We start from the raw sequence: 13,619 nt of genomic DNA on the forward strand, positions 1-13,619 counted from the left end.
GAGGACCGGAGGGCGTCCCAGGATCGTGGGCCCTGGGCCCTGACGCCTCGGAGCACTCCCTGCTCCGAGCGGGCCCGATGTGGTGGAAGCTCGGGAGCGCGGGAGCCGGGGGGAAGGCCGCGGGCCAGCGGCTCGGGGGTCCCCGATCCGAGCCCCGCGGCCCCGGGCTGGCGGTGACGGCCGCAATCCGGCGGGCACGGCCGGGCCGGGCCGGGCTCTTGGGGCAGCCAGGCGCCTCCTTCGGCGTCTACGGCCATACCACCCTGAACGCGCCCGATCTCGTCTGATCTCGGAAGCTAAGCAGGGTCGGGCCTGGTTAGTACTTGGATGGGAGACCGCCTGGGAATACCGGGTGCTGTAGGCTTTTTCTTTGGCTTTTTGCTTTTTCTTTCCTTTTCTTCCAGACGGAGTCTCGCTCTGTCGCCCAGGCTGGAGTGCAGTGGCGCCATCTTGGCTCACTGCAAGCTCCGCCTCCCGGGCTCACGCCATTCCCCGGCCTCAGCCTCCCGAGTAGCTGGGCCTACAGGCGCCCGCCACCACGCCCGGCTAATTTTTTCTATTTTTCCTAGAGACGGGGTTTCACCCTGTCAGCCGGGATGGTCTCGAGCTCCTGACCTCGTGATCCACCCGCCTCGGCCTCCCAGAGTGCTGGGATTACAGGCGGGAGCCACCGCGCCCGCCCGGCCTGCTGTAGGCTCTTTTGGCTTCCCCGCTGCCTCCCTTCCCCCTACAGTCGCCATGCTTGCCAACCTCCCCTGACTCTGCTCCCCCTTTACCGCCCACCTACACCCCCGCCGCAGCCGCAGCCGGGGTCCTCCTCCTGGGGCTCCGCCCCTACTGCACGCCGGGCAGCAGCATCCCACCACTTCCGCCTCGCCGCCGCCCCGCCAGGAGCCCGGCTCCAGCCTGGGAGGGCAGCGGGCCGGACCCCAAAGGCGCAGCCGCGGGTTCCCTGCCGTTCGCGGTACCTTCCCGCTCCCGGAACGCCCAGGCGATTCCATTCACCCGTCGGGCGCCGTCGTCACACCCTTCCAAACCGGGGGAAGGGGCGGGCAGGGGCAGCGGGAACCACAGACGCCAGCCAAGACCTCGGCTCCAGAACGCATGGGCTGCTTTACCCGGGGGAAGGGCATTGCTTCGCCAGCCACCAGGAAAACAGTCCCTGTGCACCCGGGATTCCCAATGCCCCCCACTTCGTGTCGACGACTCCAGTCCCGAGGACACGCCGGAGACCCAGGCCTCCGGGCCCGCCCGGGGCCACGGCTCCCGCCAAACGGGCGGGCACGCTCTGCAAATCTCGGGGCCCGCCGCAAGGCACCCAGAGCACAGGGAGGTGCCAAGAAAGGCAGGAGCCTACGAAACCCACCTCCAAAGCAAGCAATTCATCCAAGAAAAAGCCCGTCTCCGCGCTCCGTTGCTCCTCTCGCACGGACCGCCTGGCCCGCGTGTTCTGGCGCAGCCCAAGCCCCCTCCACCCTGCCCCGGCCTGCTCAAGAGGGCGCTGCCTAACGGAGCCGGGCGCTTCCTCTCTAAGGCTCTATCGCTCTCGCTCTCTAGCTCCCTCCGCCTCTCTCTTCTAGGTTTCCCCCTGGACCTCGCGCTACTTCTGTCATTTTCCCTCTGTCTCTCTGTCTCTCTCTCTCTCTCTTTCTCTGTCCCTCTCTCTTTCTCAGCCTCTCTGTCTGTCTCCTTCCCTCTCGCCCTCGCCTGTCTCTCTCGATCGCTGTCTCTCTCCCTCCCTCAGTTTCTATCTCTCCATCCATCTCGTCCTTGCTCTCCTCCAAGCCGCGTGTGTGTGTGCGTGCGCGCGCGTGCGTGTGCGTGCGTGTGTGTCTGTGTCTGTGTGTGTGTCTGTGTGTGTGTGTCCGCGCGAGCGCGTGCGAGCGCGCCCGCGTGTTGTCTCTGTGTGGGGGAGTGGATTTGCTCCTGGTGGTGGTGGGGTGTGTCTGGGTTTCTCTCAGGCCCTCTCACCCGAGATCAGGCCGCCGCCTCTAGTGCCAGCGCGGGGCAAAACAGGGCCACCCCCCGACCGGCTACACCCCACGCCCTCTTGCCCCCCGGCCGGGTCTTGGTCGGGACAAGCGACCGTGGTGGGGGCGTTGTGAGAGAAAGGCCCCGCGCCGCTGGGCCGGCTGTTCGCCTTGGGCCAGCCCTGACGGCTCTGGGTGGGTGGGGCAAGAGGGGGCCTCGCAGGAGCCCCTGTGCGGCGAGGGATCCAGAACGCTGCCTCCGCGACAGGGCGGAGGACCGGAGGGCGTCCCAGGATCGTGGGCCCTGGGCCCTGACGCCTCGGAGCACTCCCTGCTCCGAGCGGGCCCGATGTGGTGGAAGCTCGGGAGCGCGGGAGCCGGGGGGAAGGCCGCGGGCCAGCGGCTCGGGGGTCCCCGATCCGAGCCCCGCGGCCCCGGGCTGGCGGTGACGGCCGCAATCCGGCGGGCACGGCCGGGCCGGGCCGGGCTCTTGGGGCAGCCAGGCGCCTCCTTCGGCGTCTACGGCCATACCACCCTGAACGCGCCCGATCTCGTCTGATCTCGGAAGCTAAGCAGGGTCGGGCCTGGTTAGTACTTGGATGGGAGACCGCCTGGGAATACCGGGTGCTGTAGGCTTTTTCTTTGGCTTTTTGCTTTTTCTTTCCTTTTCTTCCAGACGGAGTCTCGCTCTGTCGCCCAGGCTGGAGTGCAGTGGCGCCATCTCGGCTCACTGCAAGCTCCGCCTCCCGGGCTCACGCCATTCCCCGGCCTCAGCCTCCCGAGTAGCTGGGCCTACAGGCGCCCGCCACCACGCCCGGCTAATTTTTTCTATCTTTCCTAGAGACGGGGTTTCACCCTGTCAGCCGGGATGGTCTCGAGCTCCTGACCTCGTGATCCACCCGCCTCGGCCTCCCAGAGTGCTGGGATTACAGGCGGGAGCCACCGCGCCCGCCCGGCCTGCTGTAGGCTCTTTTGGCTTCCCCGCTGCCTCCCTTCCCCCTACAGTCGCCATGCTTGCCAACCTCCCCTGACTCTGCTCCCCCTTTACCGCCCACCTACACCCCCGCCGCAGCCGCAGCCGGGGTCCTCCTCCTGGGGCTCCGCCCCTACTGCACGCCGGGCAGCAGCATCCCACCGCTTCCGCCTCACCGCCGCCCCGCCAGGAGCCCGGCTCCAGCCTGGGAGGGCAGCGGGCCGGACCCCAAAGGCGCAGCCGCGGGTTCCCTGCCGTTCGCGGTACCTTCCCGCTCCCGGAACGCCCAGGCGATTCCATTCACCCGTCGGGCGCCGTCGTCGCACCCTTCCAAACCGGGGGAAGGGGCGGGCAGGGGCAGCGGGAACCACAGACGCCAGCCAAGACCTCGGCTCCAGAACGCATGGGCTGCTTTACCCGGGGGAAGGGCATTGCTTCGCCAGCCACCAGGAAAACAGTCCCTGTGCACCCGGGATTCCCAATGCCCCCCACTTCGTGTCGACGACTCCAGTCCCGAGGACACGCCGGAGACCCAGGCCTCCGGGCCCGCCCGGGGCCACGGCTCCCGCCAAATGGGCGGGCACGCTCTGCAAATCTCGGGGCCCGCCGCAAGGCACCCAGAGCACAGGGAGGTGCCAAGAAAGGCAGGAGCCTACGAAACCCACCTCCAAAGCAAGCAATTCATCCAAGAAAAAGCCCGTCTCCGCGCTCCGTTGCTCCTCTCGCACGGACCGCCTGGCCCGCGTGTTCTGGCGCAGCCCAAGCCCCCTCCACCCTGCCCCGGCCTGCTCAAGAGGGCGCTGCCTAACGGAGCCGGGCGCTTCCTCTCTAAGGCTCTATCGCTCTCGCTCTCTAGCTCCCTCCGCCTCTCTCTTCTAGGTTTCCCCCTGGACCTCGCGCTACTTCTGTCGTTTTCCCTCTGTCTCTCTGTCTCTCTCTCTCTCTCTTTCTCTGTCCCTCTCTCTTTCTCAGCCTCTCTGTCTGTCTCCTTCCCTCTCGCCCTCGCCTGTCTCTCTCGATCGCTGTCTCTCTCCCTCCCTCAGTTTCTATCTCTCCATCCATCTCGTCCTTGCTCTCCTCCAAGCCGCGTGTGTGTGTGCGTGCGCGCGCGTGCGTGTGCGTGCGTGTGTGTCTGTGTCTGTGTGTGTGTCTGTGTGTGTGTGTCCGCGCGAGCGCGTGCGAGCGCGCCCGCGTGTTGTCTCTGTGTGGGGGAGTGGATTTGCTCCTGGTGGTGGTGGGGTGTGTCTGGGTTTCTCTCAGGCCCTCTCACCCGAGATCAGGCCGCCGCCTCTAGTGCCAGCGCGGGGCAAAACAGGGCCACCCCCCGACCGGCTACACCCCACGCCCTCTTGCCCCCCGGCCGGGTCTTGGTCGGGACAAGCGACCGTGGTGGGGGCGTTGTGAGAGAAAGGCCCCGCGCCGCTGGGCCGGCTGTTCGCCTTGGGCCAGCCCTGACGGCTCTGGGTGGGTGGGGCAAGAGGGGGCCTCGCAGGAGCCCCTGTGCGGCGAGGGATCCAGAACGCTGCCTCCGCGACAGGGCGGAGGACCGGAGGGCGTCCCAGGATCGTGGGCCCTGGGCCCTGACGCCTCGGAGCACTCCCTGCTCCGAGCGGGCCCGATGTGGTGGAAGCTCGGGAGCGCGGGAGCCGGGGGGAAGGCCGCGGGCCAGCGGCTCGGGGGTCCCCGATCCGAGCCCCGCGGCCCCGGGCTGGCGGTGACGGCCGCAATCCGGCGGGCACGGCCGGGCCGGGCCGGGCTCTTGGGGCAGCCAGGCGCCTCCTTCGGCGTCTACGGCCATACCACCCTGAACGCGCCCGATCTCGTCTGATCTCGGAAGCTAAGCAGGGTCGGGCCTGGTTAGTACTTGGATGGGAGACCGCCTGGGAATACCGGGTGCTGTAGGCTTTTTCTTTGGCTTTTTGCTTTTTCTTTCCTTTTCTTCCAGACGGAGTCTCGCTCTGTCGCCCAGGCTGGAGTGCAGTGGCGCCATCTCGGCTCACTGCAAGCTCCGCCTCCCGGGCTCACGCCATTCCCCGGCCTCAGCCTCCCGAGTAGCTGGGCCTACAGGCGCCCGCCACCACGCCCGGCTAATTTTTTCTATTTTTCCTAGAGACGGGGTTTCACCCTGTCAGCCGGGATGGTCTCGAGCTCCTGACCTCGTGATCCACCCGCCTCGGCCTCCCAGAGTGCTGGGATTACAGGCGGGAGCCACCGCGCCCGCCCGGCCTGCTGTAGGCTCTTTTGGCTTCCCCGCTGCCTCCCTTCCCCCTACAGTCGCCATGCTTGCCAACCTCCCCTGACTCTGCTCCCCCTTTACCGCCCACCTACACCCCCGCCGCAGCCGCAGCCGGGGTCCTCCTCCTGGGGCTCCGCCCCTACTGCACGCCGGGCAGCAGCATCCCACCGCTTCCGCCTCGCCGCCGCCCCGCCAGGAGCCCGGCTCCAGCCTGGGAGGGCAGCGGGCCGGACCCCAAAGGCGCAGCCGCGGGTTCCCTGCCGTTCGCGGTACCTTCCCGCTCCCGGAACGCCCAGGCGATTCCATTCACCCGTCGGGCGCCGTCGTCGCACCCTTCCAAACTGGGGGAAGGGGCGGGCAGGGGCAGCGGGAACCACAGACGCCAGCCAAGACCTCGGCTCCAGAACGCATGGGCTGCTTTACCCGGGGGAAGGGCATTGCTTCGCCAGCCACCAGGAAAACAGTCCCTGTGCACCCGGGATTCCCAATGCCCCCCACTTCGTGTCGACGACTCCAGTCCCGAGGACACGCCGGAGACCCAGGCCTCCGGGCCCGCCCGGGGCCACGGCTCCCGCCAAACGGGCGGGCACGCTCTGCAAATCTCGGGGCCCGCCGCAAGGCACCCAGAGCACAGGGAGGTGCCAAGAAAGGCAGGAGCCTACGAAACCCACCTCCAAAGCAAGCAATTCATCCAAGAAAAAGCCCGTCTCCGCGCTCCGTTGCTCCTCTCGCACGGACCGCCTGGCCCGCGTGTTCTGGCGCAGCCCAAGCCCCCTCCACCCTGCCCCGGCCTGCTCAAGAGGGCGCTGCCTAACGGAGCCGGGCGCTTCCTCTCTAAGGCTCTATCGCTCTCGCTCTCTAGCTCCCTCCGCCTCTCTCTTCTAGGTTTCCCCCTGGACCTCGCGCTACTTCTGTCGTTTTCCCTCTGTCTCTCTGTCTCTCTCTCTCTCTCTTTCTCTGTCCCTCTCTCTTTCTCAGCCTCTCTGTCTGTCTCCTTCCCTCTCGCCCTCGCCTGTCTCTCTCGATCGCTGTCTCTCTCCCTCCCTCAGTTTCTATCTCTCCATCCATCTCGTCCTTGCTCTCCTCCAAGCCGCGTGTGTGTGTGCGTGCGCGCGCGTGCGTGTGCGTGCGTGTGTGTCTGTGTCTGTGTGTGTGTCTGTGTGTGTGTGTCCGCGCGAGCGCGTGCGAGCGCGCCCGCGTGTTGTCTCTGTGTGGGGGAGTGGATTTGCTCCTGGTGGTGGTGGGGTGTGTCTGGGTTTCTCTCAGGCCCTCTCACCCGAGATCAGGCCGCCGCCTCTAGTGCCAGCGCGGGGCAAAACAGGGCCACCCCCCGACCGGCTACACCCCACGCCCTCTTGCCCCCCGGCCGGGTCTTGGTCGGGACAAGCGACCGTGGTGGGGGCGTTGTGAGAGAAAGGCCCCGCGCGGCTGGGCCGGCTGTTCGCCTTGGGCCAGCCCTGACGGCTCTGGGTGGGTGGGGCAAGAGGGGGCCTCGCAGGAGCCCCTGTGCGGCGAGGGATCCAGAACGCTGCCTCCGCGACAGGGCGGAGGACCGGAGGGCGTCCCAGGATCGTGGGCCCTGGGCCCTGACGCCTCGGAGCACTCCCTGCTCCGAGCGGGCCCGATGTGGTGGAAGCTCGGGAGCGCGGGAGCCGGGGGGAAGGCCACGGGCCAGCGGCTCGGGGGTCCCCGATCCGAGCCCCGCGGCCCCGGGCTGGCGGTGACGGCCGCAATCCGGCGGGCACGGCCGGGCCGGGCCGGGCTCTTGGGGCAGCCAGGCGCCTCCTTCGGCGTCTACGGCCATACCACCCTGAACGCGCCCGATCTCGTCTGATCTCGGAAGCTAAGCAGGGTCGGGCCTGGTTAGTACTTGGATGGGAGACCGCCTGGGAATACCGGGTGCTGTAGGCTTTTTCTTTGGCTTTTTGCTTTTTCTTTCCTTTTCTTCCAGACGGAGTCTCGCTCTGTCGCCCAGGCTGGAGTGCAGTGGCGCCATCTCGGCTCACTGCAAGCTCCGCCTCCCGGGCTCACGCCATTCCCCGGCCTCAGCCTCCCGAGTAGCTGGGCCTACAGGCGCCCGCCACCACGCCCGGCTAATTTTTTCTATTTTTCCTAGAGACGGGGTTTCACCCTGTCAGCCGGGATGGTCTCGAGCTCCTGACCTCGTGATCCACCCGCCTCGGCCTCCCAGAGTGCTGGGATTACAGGCGGGAGCCACCGCGCCCGCCCGGCCTGCTGTAGGCTCTTTTGGCTTCCCCGCTGCCTCCCTTCCCCCTACAGTCGCCATGCTTGCCAACCTCCCCTGACTCTGCTCCCCCTTTACCGCCCACCTACACCCCCGCCGCAGCCGCAGCCGGGGTCCTCCTCCTGGGGCTCCGCCCCTACTGCACGCCGGGCAGCAGCATCCCACCGCTTCCGCCTCGCCGCCGCCCCGCCAGGAGCCCGGCTCCAGCCTGGGAGGGCAGCGGGCCGGACCCCAAAGGCGCAGCCGCGGGTTCCCTGCCGTTCGCGGTACCTTCCCGCTCCCGGAACGCCCAGGCGATTCCATTCACCCGTCGGGCGCCGTCGTCGCACCCTTCCAAACCGGGGGAAGGGGCGGGCAGGGGCAGCGGGAACCACAGACGCCAGCCAAGACCTCGGCTCCAGAACGCATGGGCTGCTTTACCCGGGGGAAGGGCATTGCTTCGCCAGCCACCAGGAAAACAGTCCCTGTGCACCCGGGATTCCCAATGCCCCCCACTTCGTGTCGACGACTCCAGTCCCGAGGACACGCCGGAGACCCAGGCCTCCGGGCCCGCCCGGGGCCACGGCTCCCGCCAAACGGGCGGGCACGCTCTGCAAATCTCGGGGCCCGCCGCAAGGCACCCAGAGCACAGGGAGGTGCCAAGAAAGGCAGGAGCCTACGAAACCCACCTCCAAAGCAAGCAATTCATCCAAGAAAAAGCCCGTCTCCGCGCTCCGTTGCTCCTCTCGCACGGACCGCCTGGCCCGCGTGTTCTGGCGCAGCCCAAGCCCCCTCCACCCTGCCCCGGCCTGCTCAAGAGGGCGCTGCCTAACGGAGCCGGGCGCTTCTCTCTAAGGCTCTATCGCTCTCGCTCTCTAGCTCCCTCCGCCTCTCTCTTCTAGGTTTCCCCCTGGACCTCGCGCTACTTCTGTCGTTTTCCCTCTGTCTCTCTGTCTCTCTCTCTCTCTCTTTCTCTGTCCCTCTCTCTTTCTCAGCCTCTCTGTCTGTCTCCTTCCCTCTCGCCCTCGCCTGTCTCTCTCGATCGCTGTCTCTCTCCCTCCCTCAGTTTCTATCTCTCCATCCATCTCGTCCTTGCTCTCCTCCAAGCCACGTGTGTGTGTGCGTGCGCGCGCGTGCGTGTGCGTGCGTGTGTGTCTGTGTCTGTGTGTGTGTCTGTGTGTGTGTGTCCGCGCGAGCGCGTGCGAGCACGCCCGCGTGTTGTCTCTGTGTGGGGGAGTGGATTTGCTCCTGGTGGTGGTGGGGTGTGTCTGGGTTTCTCTCAGGCCCTCTCACCCGAGATCAGGCCGCCGCCTCTAGTGCCAGCGCGGGGCAAAACAGGGCCACCCCCCGACCGGCTACACCCCACGCCCTCTTGCCCCCCGGCCGGGTCTTGGTCGGGACAAGCGACCGTGGTGGGGGCGTTGTGAGAGAAAGGCCCCGCGCGGCTGGGCCGGCTGTTCGCCTTGGGCCAGCCCTGACGGCTCTGGGTGGGTGGGGCAAGAGGGGGCCTCGCAGGAGCCCCTGTGCGGCGAGGGATCCAGAACGCTGCCTCCGCAACAGGGCGGAGGACCGGAGGGCGTCCCAGGATCGTGGGCCCTGGGCCCTGACGCCTCGGAGCACTCCCTGCTCCGAGCGGGCCCGATGTGGTGGAAGCTCGGGAGCGCGGGAGCCGGGGGGAAGGCCGCGGGCCAGCGGCTCGGGGGTCCCCGATCCGAGCCCCGCGGCCCCGGGCTGGCGGTGACGGCCGCAATCCGGCGGGCACGGCCGGGCCGGGCCGGGCTCTTGGGGCAGCCAGGCGCCTCCTTCGGCGTCTACGGCCATACCACCCTGAACGCGCCCGATCTCGTCTGATCTCGGAAGCTAAGCAGGGTCGGGCCTGGTTAGTACTTGGATGGGAGACCGCCTGGGAATACCGGGTGCTGTAGGCTTTTTCTTTGGCTTTTTGCTTTTTCTTTCCTTTTCTTCCAGACGGAGTCTCGCTCTGTCGCCCAGGCTGGAGTGCAGTGGCGCCATCTCGGCTCACTGCAAGCTCCGCCTCCCGGGCTCACGCCATTCCCCGGCCTCAGCCTCCCGAGTAGCTGGGCCTACAGGCGCCCGCCACCACGCCCGGCTAATTTTTTCTATTTTTCCTAGAGACGGGGTTTCACCCTGTCAGCCGGGATGGTCTCGAGCTCCTGACCTCGTGATCCACCCGCCTCGGCCTCCCAGAGTGCTGGGATTACAGGCGGGAGCCACCGCGCCCGCCCGGCCTGCTGTAGGCTCTTTTGGCTTCCCCGCTGCCTCCCTTCCCCCTACAGTCGCCATGCTTGCCAACCTCCCCTGACTCTGCTCCCCCTTTACCGCCCACCTACACCCCCGCCGCAGCCGCAGCCGGGGTCCTCCTCCTGGGGCTCCGCCCCTACTGCACGCCGGGCAGCAGCATCCCACCGCTTCCGCCTCGCCGCCGCCCCGCCAGGAGCCCGGCTCCAGCCTGGGAGGGCAGCGGGCCGGACCCCAAAGGCGCAGCCGCGGGTTCCCTGCCGTTCGCGGTACCTTCCCGCTCCCGGAACGCCCAGGCGATTCCATTCACCCGTCGGGCGCCGTCGTCGCACCCTTCCAAACCGGGGGAAGGGGCGGGCAGGGGCAGCGGGAACCACAGACGCCAGCCAAGACCTCGGCTCCAGAACGCATGGGCTGCTTTACCCGGGGGAAGGGCATTGCTTCGCCAGCCACCAGGAAAACAGTCCCTGTGCACCCGGGATTCCCAATGCCCCCCACTTCGTGTCGACGACTCCAGTCCCGAGGACACGCCGGAGACCCAGGCCTCCGGGCCCGCCCGGGGCCACGGCTCCCGCCAAACGGGCGGGCACGCTCTGCAAATCTCGGGGCCCGCCGCAAGGCACCCAGAGCACAGGGAGGTGCCAAGAAAGGCAGGAGCCTACGAAACCCACCTCCAAAGCAAGCAATTCATCCAAGAAAAAGCCCGTCTCCGCGCTCCGTTGCTCCTCTCGCACGGACCGCCTGGCCCGCGTGTTCTGGCGCAGCCCAAGCCCCCTCCACCCTGCCCCGGCCTGCTCAAGAGGGCGCTGCCTAACGGAGCCGGGCGCTTCCTCTCTAAGGCTCTATCGCTCTCGCTCTCTAGCTCCCTCCGCCTCTCTCTTCTAGGTTTCCCCCTGGACCTCGCGCTACTTCTGTCGTTTTCCCTCTGTCTCTCTGTCTCTCTCTCTCTCTCTTTCTCTGTCCCTCTCTCTTTCTCAGCCTCTCTGTCTGTCTCCTTCCCTCTCGCCCTCGCCTGTCTCTCTCGATCGCTGTCTCTCTCCCTCCCTCAGTTTCTATCTCTCCATCCATCTCGTCCTTGCTCTCCTCCAAGCCGCGTGTGTGTGTGCGTGCGCGCGCGTGCGTGTGCGTGCGTGTGTGTCTGTGTCTGTGTGTGTGTCTGTGTGTGTGTGTCCGCGCGAGCGCGTGCGAGCGCGCCCGCGTGTTGTCTCTGTGTGGGGGAGTGGATTTGCTCCTGGTGGTGGTGGGGTGTGTCTGGGTTTCTCTCAGGCCCTCTCACCCGAGATCAGGCCGCCGCCTCTAGTGCCAGCGCGGGGCAAAACAGGGCCACCCCCCGACCGGCTACACCCCACGCCCTCTTGCCCCCCGGCCGGGTCTTGGTCGGGACAAGCGACCGTGGTGGGGGCGTTGTGAGAGAAAGGCCCCGCGCGGCTGGGCCGGCTGTTCGCCTTGGGCCAGCCCTGACGGCTCTGGGTGGGTGGGGCAAGAGGGGGCCTCGCAGGAGCCCCTGTGCGGCGAGGGATCCAGAACGCTGCCTCCGCGACAGGGCGGAGGACCGGAGGGCGTCCCAGGATCGTGGGCCCTGGGCCCTGACGCCTCGGAGCACTCCCTGCTCCGAGCGGGCCCGATGTGGTGGAAGCTCGGGAGCGCGGGAGCCGGGGGGAAGGCCGCGGGCCAGCGGCTCGGGGGTCCCCGATCCGAGCCCCGCGGCCCCGGGCTGGCGGTGACGGCCGCAATCCGGCGGGCACGGCCGGGCCGGGCCGGGCTCTTGGGGCAGCCAGGCGCCTCCTTCGGCGTCTACGGCCATACCACCCTGAACGCGCCCGATCTCGTCTGATCTCGGAAGCTAAGCAGGGTCGGGCCTGGTTAGTACTTGGATGGGAGACCGCCTGGGAATACCGGGTGCTGTAGGCTTTTTCTTTGGCTTTTTGCTTTTTCTTTCCTTTTCTTCCAGACGGAGTCTCGCTCTGTCGCCCAGGCTGGAGTGCAGTGGCGCCATCTCGGCTCACTGCAAGCTCCGCCTCCCGGGCTCACGCCATTCCCCGGCCTCAGCCTCCCGAGTAGCTGGGCCTACAGGCGCCCGCCACCACGCCCGGCTAATTTTTTCTATTTTTCCTAGAGACGGGGTTTCACCCTGTCAGCCGGGATGGTCTCGAGCTCCTGACCTCGTTATCCACCCGCCTCGGCCTCCCAGAGTGCTGGGATTACAGGCGGGAGCCACCGCGCCCGCCCGGCCTGCTGTAGGCTCTTTTGGCTTCCCCGCTGCCTCCCTTCCCCCTACAGTCGCCATGCTTGCCAACCTCCCCTGACTCTGCTCCCCCTTTACCGCCCACCTACACCCCCGCCGCAGCCGCAGCCGGGGTCCTCCTCCTGGGGCTCCGCCCCTACTGCACGCCGGGCAGCAGCATCCCACCGCTTCCGCCTCGCCGCCGCCCCGCCAGGAGCCCGGCTCCAGCCTGGGAGGGCAGCGGGCCGGACCCCAAAGGCGCAGCCGCGGGTTCCCTGCCGTTCGCGGTACCTTCCCGCTCCCGGAACGCCCAGGCGATTCCATTCACCCGTCGGGCGCCGTCGTCGCACCCTTCCAAACCGGGGGAAGGGGCGGGCAGGGGCAGCGGGAACCACAGACGCCAGCCAAGACCTCGGCTCCAGAACGCATGGGCTGCTTTACCCGGGGGAAGGGCATTGCTTCGCCAGCCACCAGGAAAACAGTCCCTGTGCACCCGGGATTCCCAATGCCCCCCACTTCGTGTCGACGACTCCAGTCCCGAGGACACGCCGGAGACCCAGGCCTCCGGGCCCGCCCGGGGCCACGGCTCCCGCCAAACGGGCGGGCACGCTCTGCAAATCTCGGGGCCCGCCGCAAGGCACCCAGAGCACAGGGAGGTGCCAAGAAAGGCAGGAGCCTACGAAACCCACCTCCAAAGCAAGCAATTCATCCAAGAAAAAGCCCGTCTCCGCGCTCCGTTGCTCCTCTCGCACGGACCGCCTGGCCCGCGTGTTCTGGCGCAGCCCAAGCCCCCTCCACCCTGCCCCGGCCTGCTCAAGAGGGCGCTGCCTAACGGAGCCGGGCGCTTCCTCTCTAAGGCTCTATCGCTCTCGCTCTCTAGCTCCCTCCGCCTCTCTCTTCTAGGTTTCCCCCTGGACCTCGCGCTACTTCTGTCGTTTTCCCTCTGTCTCTCTGTCTCTCTCTCTCTCTCTTTCTCTGTCCCTCTCTCTTTCTCAGCCTCTCTGTCTGTCTCCTTCCCTCTCGCCCTCGCCTGTCTCTCTCGATCGCTGTCTCTCTCCCTCCCTCAGTTTCTATCTCTCCATCCATCTCGTCCTTGCTCTCCTCCAAGCCGCGTGTGTGTGTGCGTGCGCGCGCGTGCGTGTGCGTGCGTGTGTGTCTGTGTCTGTGTGTGTGTCTGTGTGTGTGTGTCCGCGCGAGCGCGTGCGAGCGCGCCCGCGTGTTGTCTCTGTGTGGGGGAGTGGATTTGCTCCTGGTGGTGGTGGGGTGTGTCTGGGTTTCTCTCAGGCCCTCTCACCCGAGATCAGGCCGCCGCCTCTAGTGCCAGCGCGGGGCAAAACAGGGCCACCCCCCGACCGGCTACACCCCACGCCCTCTTGCCCCCCGGCCGGGTCTTGGTCGGGACAAGCGACCGTGGTGGGGGCGTTGTGAGAGAAAGGCCCCGCGCCGCTGGGCCGGCTGTTCGCCTTGGGCCAGCCCTGACGGCTCTGGGTGGGTGGGGCAAGAGGGGGCCTCGCAGGAGCCCCTGTGCGGCGAGGGATCCAGAACGCTGCCTCCGCGACAGGGCGGAGGACCGGAGGGCGTCCCAGGATCGTGGGCCCTGGGCCCTGACGCCTCGGAGCACTCCCTGCTCCGAGCGGGCCCGATGTGGTGGAAGCTCGGGAGCGCGGGAGCCGGGGGGAAGGCCGCGGGCCAGCGGCTCGGGGGTCCCCGATCCGAGCCCCGCGGCCCCGGGC

At 67.8% G+C, this 13,619-nt stretch overlaps 6 non-coding genes across 6 annotated transcripts; all 6 read left to right on the forward strand.

Annotated features, from left to right (window-relative positions):
- Positions 1-245: 245 nt before the first annotated feature.
- Positions 246-364, forward strand: LOC129395091 (5S ribosomal RNA). The gene has a single exon (XR_008622573.1). It is a non-coding gene; the product is annotated as a 5S ribosomal RNA (ribosomal RNA).
- Positions 365-2,487: 2,123 nt separating this feature from the next.
- On the forward strand, positions 2,488-2,606 carry LOC129395117 (5S ribosomal RNA). Its single transcript, XR_008622602.2, has one exon. It is a non-coding gene; the product is annotated as a 5S ribosomal RNA (ribosomal RNA).
- A 2,123-nt stretch (positions 2,607-4,729) lies between these two features.
- On the forward strand, positions 4,730-4,848 carry LOC129395118 (5S ribosomal RNA). Its single transcript, XR_008622605.2, has one exon. It is a non-coding gene; the product is annotated as a 5S ribosomal RNA (ribosomal RNA).
- A 2,123-nt stretch (positions 4,849-6,971) lies between these two features.
- On the forward strand, positions 6,972-7,090 carry LOC129395119 (5S ribosomal RNA). Its single transcript, XR_008622606.2, has one exon. It is a non-coding gene; the product is annotated as a 5S ribosomal RNA (ribosomal RNA).
- A 2,122-nt stretch (positions 7,091-9,212) lies between these two features.
- LOC129395092 (5S ribosomal RNA) lies at positions 9,213-9,331 on the forward strand. Its single transcript, XR_008622574.1, has one exon. It is a non-coding gene; the product is annotated as a 5S ribosomal RNA (ribosomal RNA).
- A 2,123-nt stretch (positions 9,332-11,454) lies between these two features.
- Positions 11,455-11,573, forward strand: LOC129395093 (5S ribosomal RNA). Its single transcript, XR_008622576.1, has one exon. It is a non-coding gene; the product is annotated as a 5S ribosomal RNA (ribosomal RNA).
- Positions 11,574-13,619: the final 2,046 nt, after the last annotated feature.

Source organism: Pan paniscus, chromosome 1 (assembly GCF_029289425.2).
Source record: "Pan paniscus chromosome 1, NHGRI_mPanPan1-v2.0_pri, whole genome shotgun sequence".
NCBI classification, from domain to species: Eukaryota; Metazoa; Chordata; class Mammalia; order Primates; family Hominidae; genus Pan; species Pan paniscus.